Source organism: Oncorhynchus masou, chromosome 30 (assembly GCF_036934945.1).
Source record: "Oncorhynchus masou masou isolate Uvic2021 chromosome 30, UVic_Omas_1.1, whole genome shotgun sequence".
Taxonomy (NCBI): domain Eukaryota; kingdom Metazoa; phylum Chordata; class Actinopteri; order Salmoniformes; family Salmonidae; genus Oncorhynchus; species Oncorhynchus masou.
Window position 1 is genome coordinate 22,730,165 of NC_088241.1, and position 8,086 is coordinate 22,738,250.

At 42.9% G+C, this 8,086-nt stretch overlaps 1 long non-coding RNA gene across 1 annotated transcript; it reads left to right on the top strand.

Annotated features, from left to right (window-relative positions):
* Nucleotides 1-1,971: 1,971 nt before the first annotated feature.
* On the top strand, nucleotides 1,972-7,405 carry LOC135522375 (uncharacterized). Its single transcript, XR_010452678.1, has 3 exons — nucleotides 1,972-2,346; nucleotides 3,107-3,197; nucleotides 6,197-7,405. It is a non-coding gene; the product is annotated as an uncharacterized LOC135522375 (long non-coding RNA).
* Nucleotides 7,406-8,086: the final 681 nt, after the last annotated feature.

An 8,086-nucleotide genomic window follows, 5' to 3' on the forward strand; every position in this document is an offset into this window, starting at 1 on the left:
ACAACAATCAGTCGTATATTGCACAAATCTGTCCTTTATGGAAGTGTGGCAAGAAGAAAGCCATTTCTTAAAGATATCCATAAAAAGTGTTGTTTAAAGTTTGCCGCAAGCCACCTGGGAGACACACCAAACATGTGGAAGAAGGTGCTCTGGTCAGATGAAACAAAAATTGAACTTTTTGGCAACAATGCAAAATGTTATGTTTGGCGTAAAAGCAACACAGCTCATCACCCTGACAACACCATCCCCACTGTCAAACATGGTGGTGGCAGCATCATGGTTTGGGCCTGCTTTTCTTCAGCAGGGACAGGGAAGATGGTTAAAATTGATGGGAAGATGGATGGAGCCAAATACAGGACCATTCTGGAAGAAAACCTGATGGCAAAAGACTGAGACTGGGACGGAGATTTGTCTTCCAACAAGACAATGATCCAAAACATAAAGCAAAATCTACAATGGAATGGTTCAAAAATAAACATATCCAAGTGTTAGAATGGCCAAGTCAAAGTCCAGACCTGAATCCAATCGAGAATCTGTGGAAAGAACTGAAAACTGCTGTTCACAAATGCTCTCCATCCAACCTCACTGAGCTCGAGCTGTTTTGCAAGGAGGAATGGGAAAGAAATTCAGTCTCTCGATGTGCAAAACTGATAGAGACATACCCCAAGCGACTTACAGCTGTAATTGCAGCAAAAGGTGGCGCTACAAAGTTTTAACTTAAGGGGGCTGAATCATTTTGCACGCCCAATTTTTCAGTTTTTGATTTGTTAAAAAAGTTTGAAATATCCAATAAATGTCGTTCCACTTCATGATTGTGTCCCACTTGTGTCCCACAAAATACAGTTTTATATCTTTATGTTTGAAGCCTGAAATGTGGCAAAAGGTCGCAAAGTTCAAGGGGGCCGAATACTTTCGCAAGGCACTATATATATATAATAATGTGACATTTGAAATGTCTGTTCTTTTGCGACTTCTGTGAGCGTTATGTTTACTGTTCATTTTTAACCTATGTTTCCCATGCCAATAAAGCCCTTAAATTGGAATTGAGACAGAGAGAGAGATTAGGTCATTTTTGCAGAGGGCTGCTGCTCTAGCTCTCTCTCCCCAACCCATCCCCCTTTTGTGTGTTCTCGCAGCCTCTGTCCCCTTCTTCCTGGTCTGAAAGCAGCTCTTAAGCAGAAATTTTATAGCGTGATCCGACGCCATGTTCACTGCAAAGATCATAACCCAAAAAGGGCTGGGAATTCCCATGTCATTTGAGAGGATGTATTGATGAGGGTGGATGTCTTCTCACTGTACTCATATTTTTTTAATAGATTTAGCCGATATCCAAACCTCGACCTCAAAACATTCCAGAGTTTGATGGGATACTACTACAAGGTTGTGAGGTCATTGTCCATCAACAGAATGGATGTCGAGCAATGCCATAATTTGGCATGAAGCCATTAACATAATTAAAATTAAGATTATGGTGAAGACTCAACGATTAGGTGGAGTCAACATTGGTTACATCATTGTTTGGAAGATTTCTGGAAGAGAAACGGCAAATATTAGCCCAGTGAAATGGAAGGAGCTTATGTAACACAGACTCCACAATCATAAAGGCAAAATGACCCACTAATGTGAATGATGTTGTTCTTCCAAGTCAACATGAACAAGGAGTGGTCAGTTCTGGAAGGAAAATCCTGATATTTCTGCTACTGTTGGAGATTAAGAGGGCAGATCTATGTTGTTACATAATCCAACGCGTTGACACACACGTTTCCTTAGACGTGTGCTGTTAAGCTTATAAACACTTTTTTTTCTCTCTTTCCAATGTGTTGGCTGGATGAGCAAATACCATCTGACAGGTCACAGAGTTTTTATACTATTGTGGTGGGGAGGAGGGTTGGGCTTGAGTGTGTTAGAGCGCAAGCCACAGAGAGTGATGCATTTTGACAGCTGTGTGTGTGTGTGTGTGTGTGTGTGTGTGTGTGTGTGTTGGGCAAGTCTGCAGATCTGGTTGGGTGAGACTGGGCTATATAATAGGGCGGAGCATAAAGCCAAAGCTTTCTCCGTAGTTCCAGTCACACTGTTGGGTACCCAAACTACCAGGTGCTCTTCGGTTGTCTGGGTGCTAGATGGTTGGAATTCAGACTGGCCAGTTGGAGTAGCAGCTACAGGATCTTTAACACAGAGCCTGTGGAAGGTGTGGAGGATCCAACAGTTTTTTGTTTTGTTTTTTTACGACTGCATTCCGGACCGCTTTTTGCCCAGGAGCAAGTCGGAAACCCGAAATTTCTAGTAATTTTTTTTTTTGGTGCATTCCTCCTTTTTTCCTGAACAAAAGGGTGTAATCACAACCAGGTTGGCAGATGTATACCTCACATGTTTCTACCTTCCCTGCACACTGCCTGCTTCTCCCCTGGCCTCCCCAGTGAAATTGTTGTTATTGATGCGATGTTCACGGACAGGTGAACTTCGACATAGGACCCATGTTATCGGTCATGGACATGCATTTAGATGGTGGCATAACGAGTTAATTAGGATCTATTTAGTGTGGTCCCCCCCCCCCCCCACAACATTTTTCGGGTCAAGTTCACGGTTTCGTGAATAGCAGCACTGCTGCCCTCGTCAGATCTAGTTCAGATGTGCTGATTGAGATTATTATTAAAACATTTTTAAAGGTTCTGAGAAACGGTGTCAGGTCCAAAACAGACCTGATGTTAGTCCTGACGACGGTACTTTTTTCTGGATGGGTTTGTCTGTAATGAGACTAGACTGCACTGGACCGGATTTGTTCTTAGTCTTCGCCCCAGGCAAGAACTGTTCCCTTTCTCGAAGCCGTTCAAATGGTTTGAGTTTATTTGCAAGCATAGAGAACGGCCTCGTTTCTCATTATGCCAGTCTGTCGCCGGTATCAAACTTGAAGAGCGGCTTTGGTTTAATTTGTAAGCACATTTCTTCTTCTCTTCCCCCCCTTCAGTGTTTTAACAAAGTTTAGTTTGACGCTATTGTTTTCTACTTGGATGGTTCTGAAAACATCAGTATGCCTCTACACATGGGATGAATTATGGTTTCCTATTGGCTTACTGGTCAGATGGAGTGACTCCATTATCTCTTTCAGGTCTCCGCACAAAGAGACTAACCCCAGACCCACTACAGACATGATCATCAGACTGGGCAGACTAACACCTGGATACTTCCGCCTCCTACAGGTTTGTAAAACTGTTGATGACCTTTTCGTTTTGGGTGTGCCTAATACTGTATGAATTCATGGGAATATATTGACGATTCTGTCTACTTATTGATATGACTTGTTACGGTGAGTCAGCACTGAATCCTGTAAAGATGCAGTCCATATGGAAGCGTCAACACTTGATTGTAAAAAAACAACAACAACAACAAACATTCAATTTCAGAAAAACTGATTACCAGTATTGTGTTGTAGAGTTGCAGATACATTAGTAATCAATCATCTGGCACCATGTCCGCTCCCACCCAGTCAATTACATTCCTATTCTCCCTTTAACAGTTTTGTATTTGCTGGTCTTTAGGCTTGAATACCAATAATGGCCATAACCGATTTTTGTCAATAAAGTACTTGTTGACTTAGGAAATGCCAGCTCAGATGATTCACTTGACTTGGAATGTAAGAGCAGTGAGACAAGGTTTAACCCCCCCCCCCCCCCCAGCTCAGATGTGGATGTAAGCCAAATGAAAAATTGACCACTTTGAGAGTATTTGAGTGTTACTACAAGGCCATGGGTTCCCTGCTCACACCCAGTAGCTGAAAGCAAATTAAAACTGCCTCTCTAATCCTCTTAAAATGTCAGTAGTGTTTTGACCAGTTGTTAAAACCCTATCACTAACTTTGTCCATGAGAATTCAGCCAGGCGGGAATCTGGGCCTGGTGTATAATGGTAGCCGTTTTCCCCCCCATCTGACACCCACAATCTTTCATCAACAAAGCCACTGATATGATTAGCATCGACGCTAATGTTGGCGATAGTATTCCTCCCCCTTTTTGTTCCTCCTCCACCGCAATAATCCTTTACAGTCATGAATGTGACGCATGTCGTCATTTGTGTAAAGTGTTTTCTCTGTTATTTTTACTAATTCGGAAAACAAAGACCCCAGTACAGACTTTAGATGAAAGTGGCTCGCTGTTATGTGAAATTCCACATGTTGCTGTGACAATTGATTTCCTTTGTAGTTGGAGGATTTCAATATGTGTGATGGAAGTGAGGACTTCTCTGCATTCTTGATTGGATTTATGGTTGGATTTATGATGGTTAAAATGCTTTCAGATACAATAAGTTATCCATGTGGTTATTAAATCAATACTCTCCATTAGTGAGAGAGCTTTCAGGTGGACATAGGCAATCAGATGTCTCTAACATCCTCATTGAAAGGGAAAGTGGGGAAACCGAGTCAGTTCAACTGAAATGTGTCTTCCGCATTTAACCCAACCCATCTGAGCCCCAGACCTCTCCAATCCCACTTCCATATATACACTATAGATACAAAAGTATATGGACACCCCCACAAATGAGTGGATTTGGCTATTTCAGCCACACCCATTGCTGACAGGTATATAAAATCGAGCACACAGCCATAGACAAACATTAGAATGGTCTTACCGAAGAGCTCTGTGACTTTCAATGTGGCACCGTCATAGGATGCCACCTTTCCAACAAGTCAGTTTGTCAAATTTCTGCCCTACTAGAACTGCCGCGGTCAACTGTAAGTGCTGTTATTGTGATGTGGAAACGTCTAGGAGCAACAGCGGCTCAGCCGCGAAGTGGTAGGCCACACAACCTCACAGAACGGGGCCACCAAGTGCTGAAGTTCATAGCGTGTAAAAATCACCTGTCAGCGGTTGCAATACTCACTACCGAGTTCCAAACTGCCCCTGGAAGCAACGTCAACACAATGGTCGGGAGCTTCTTAGGCTTGCAAATGCACCATGCTCAATGCCAAGTGTCGGCTGGAGTGGTATAAAGCTCGCCACCATTGAACTCTGGAGCAGTGGAAACATGTTCTCTGGAGTGATGAATTACACTTCACCATCTGGCAGATGCCAGGAGAACGCTACCTGCCCGAACGCATAGTGCAAACTGTAAAGTTTGGTGGAGGAGGAATAATGGTCTGGGGCTGTTTTTTCATGGTTCAGGCTAGGCCCCTTAGTTCCAGTGAACGGAAATCTTAATGCTACAGCATACAATGACATTCTAGACGATTCTTTGTGGCAATAGTTTGGGGAAGGCCCTTTTCCTGTTCTAGCTTGATAATGTCGCCATGCACAAAACAAGGTCCGTACAGACATGGTTTGTCGAGATCGGTGTAGATTACTTGACTGGCCTGACCTCAACCCCATCAAACACCTTTGGGATGAATTGGAATGCCGACTTCGAGCCAGGCCTAATCGCCTAACATCAGTGCACAACCTCTCTTGTGATCTTTTTGCATAATGGAAGCATGTCGCCGCAGCAATGATCCAACATCTAGTGGAAAGCCTTCCCAAAAGCGTGGATGTTTTTATCGCAGCGAAGGTAGGACCAACTGTATATTAATGCCCAGGGTTTTGGAGTGAGATGTTCGACGAGCAGATGTCCACATACTTCTGTCCATGTAGTGTAGTTGCTATCTTGCGGGTGTATCCAGAGGCCTTTTTCACTGAAGATATGGCAGTGCTCTCTAAACGCCTGAGCTTAAAATGGAGTCCTATCTTATTTGCTTTGAGGCCCTCCAGGGATAATGGAGTGCAAAGAGGGAGACTGTATTGTACGGAGTCCACACACCCTCCTGATGTGAGGGAACTTTCTGCACCTGCCCTTTGGTATAGCGTGCAAAGAGTTTGGTCTTGTGTACCAAGAACATTGTGCCCCCTTTTTTGCTCAAATCTTTCCTTGCCCTCTAAATGTTTAATAACTGTTCTAAACACAACCATGGGCACATGACAGGGCACTGTGGATATGTGGAACGCTGGTGGTGTTGGGGAAGTTGGGTTTTTGGTATCGTTTATGAAAGGAAGAAGTTTTTATTACCTCTTTCTGTACATTTTTATGTTTCGTCACATTCAATTATCTTTTTATAAAATCTTTGACTTAGGCATAATTTTAGGCATTGTTTTTTCCAGATTTGGTTCAGATATTTTCTCCGACCCATGCATTGATCACTCACCTTTTTTTTGCCTTTTGTGTGTTCTCTCTAGAGACAGGTGGCGGGTGAGGTGCAGACCCAGCCACAGGACCGCGTGGTCAACCAGATAGCCATGATGCTGGCCATCATGGGCCTAAGCCTGTCCTACTACAGTGCCAAACGGATGACCGAGAAGGTCCAGAGGCTCCAGAAGAGAAGAGATCCCCATACACCCTGAACCTGGAGAGAAGACGAACCAACGCAGAGATGTTGTGGAGAGGAGACATGGAGATGTCGGTGTCCAGAACAACACCTTTTCACAACCAATCAGTCATAGTCACGTCGTTCACACACTGGAGTTTTACTGGGATCACTCTCAATGCGAGGAGAGTTCGGGGGCTGCTGCTTTTAAGGGTATCTTGTTAATTTTTCACACCAATTTGGGGGGGGGGGGGGGGTGTGTGTGTGTGTGAAGAAAGGCCCACGGTGGGGTTCGTGTGGTCCTGATAAGCTGTCTATGGTAAGGCTGGGCCTGAGCTTTAGTTGTTGCCAAGGTACATGCGTGCAAGATGCCATCAATACTGTTCTGCGCTAAAAAGGGATAGAACAATGCCAAACGAATTATTCTAATGTACTGTGAAACTTGCCAGTGCTCCAAGCATATGACTGTGTGTAAAATAACTGAACAGTAATTATTTTTTAAGGGAAGGCTATCTGCATTGGAGATGTATCTGGTAATGACTGAAGGCAGGCCCATAGTGTAAGGAGGAAGTAAGCTTCTTAGGTTTTTGTCATTTCTTATTGTTAAATAAAAGTGAGCCATGTGAAGTAGATGTGGATGAGGAGTCTCAAACTGGTCAATAATTCCACACATCTTTAATATCTGATAACGTCAGATGCAAAAAAAAAACTGTGAAAGTGAAATGCAATATTTGATCTTTTTTAGGAACTTGCTTATCCAAATCTATGAAAAGGCACTTTATCCAAATAACAACTTTGTTTTTCCCACAATGTTTCCAGTTGAATCGATTTGAGTCTTGATAATGAACGTTGGCTTTCTTTAAAGAATTCGATCTGCAAAAGCTACTAGGTGTTACCACAGAATATTCTAACTTCAGTAAATGTTGCATGGGTGTGCAGCTTTTAATCTCTACATAAAACTTCATTAATACTGTCACTTTTAGTTTTTTATAGAATCATAACATGAATGTATATTTCTGTGATGTTTAGAAAAATCAAATAAAGCTGTGACTTGAATGATAAGAACAGTGGCAGTTTAGTAATGATTTTTAAGGTGTTTGGGAATTCTGGAAAAACTGACGTGAACAAGCTCCATTTTATCACAATATCTATCTTTCGCTAAGGGAAACTTCTCTTAATCTCTAAAGTTCTCTGTGAAATGACACTGTTGCCATACCAGTTCAGCTCAATAGGTGTTTGGTTGGTTTTGGCATATTAAACTGTGTCGTAGCACCACTTCCTGTATCATAGGGTGTCTGCAGCAGCATGATGGATGCACAGAACAGGAAGTGTTCAGGCCTTCAAACAGCCGTTATCTTTTCACAACTGGGGCATCTGTATCTGTCTGTAGTCTCTGTAACAGTCTGCCCTCAAATCTGTAGCCCCTGCTGCACCACTTTGACAGTGGTGGCAAAATCACAGGGCAATGTTTTAATCGATACTGAACAAAAATATAAACAATTTCAAATATTTTACCTAGTTACAGTTCATATAATGAAATCGGTCATTTGAAATAAATTCATGAATTCCTAATCTATGGATGTCACATGGCTGGGCAGTCTCTGGCGAGTCTCACTTGGGAGACTGGCCCACCCACTGGGTTGGAGGCGGCTTATGGTAGAGAAATTCATATTACATTCTCTGACAACAGCTCTGGTGGACAATCCTGCAGTCAGCATGCTAATTGCGCGCTCCCACAACTTGAGACATCTGTGGCATTGTG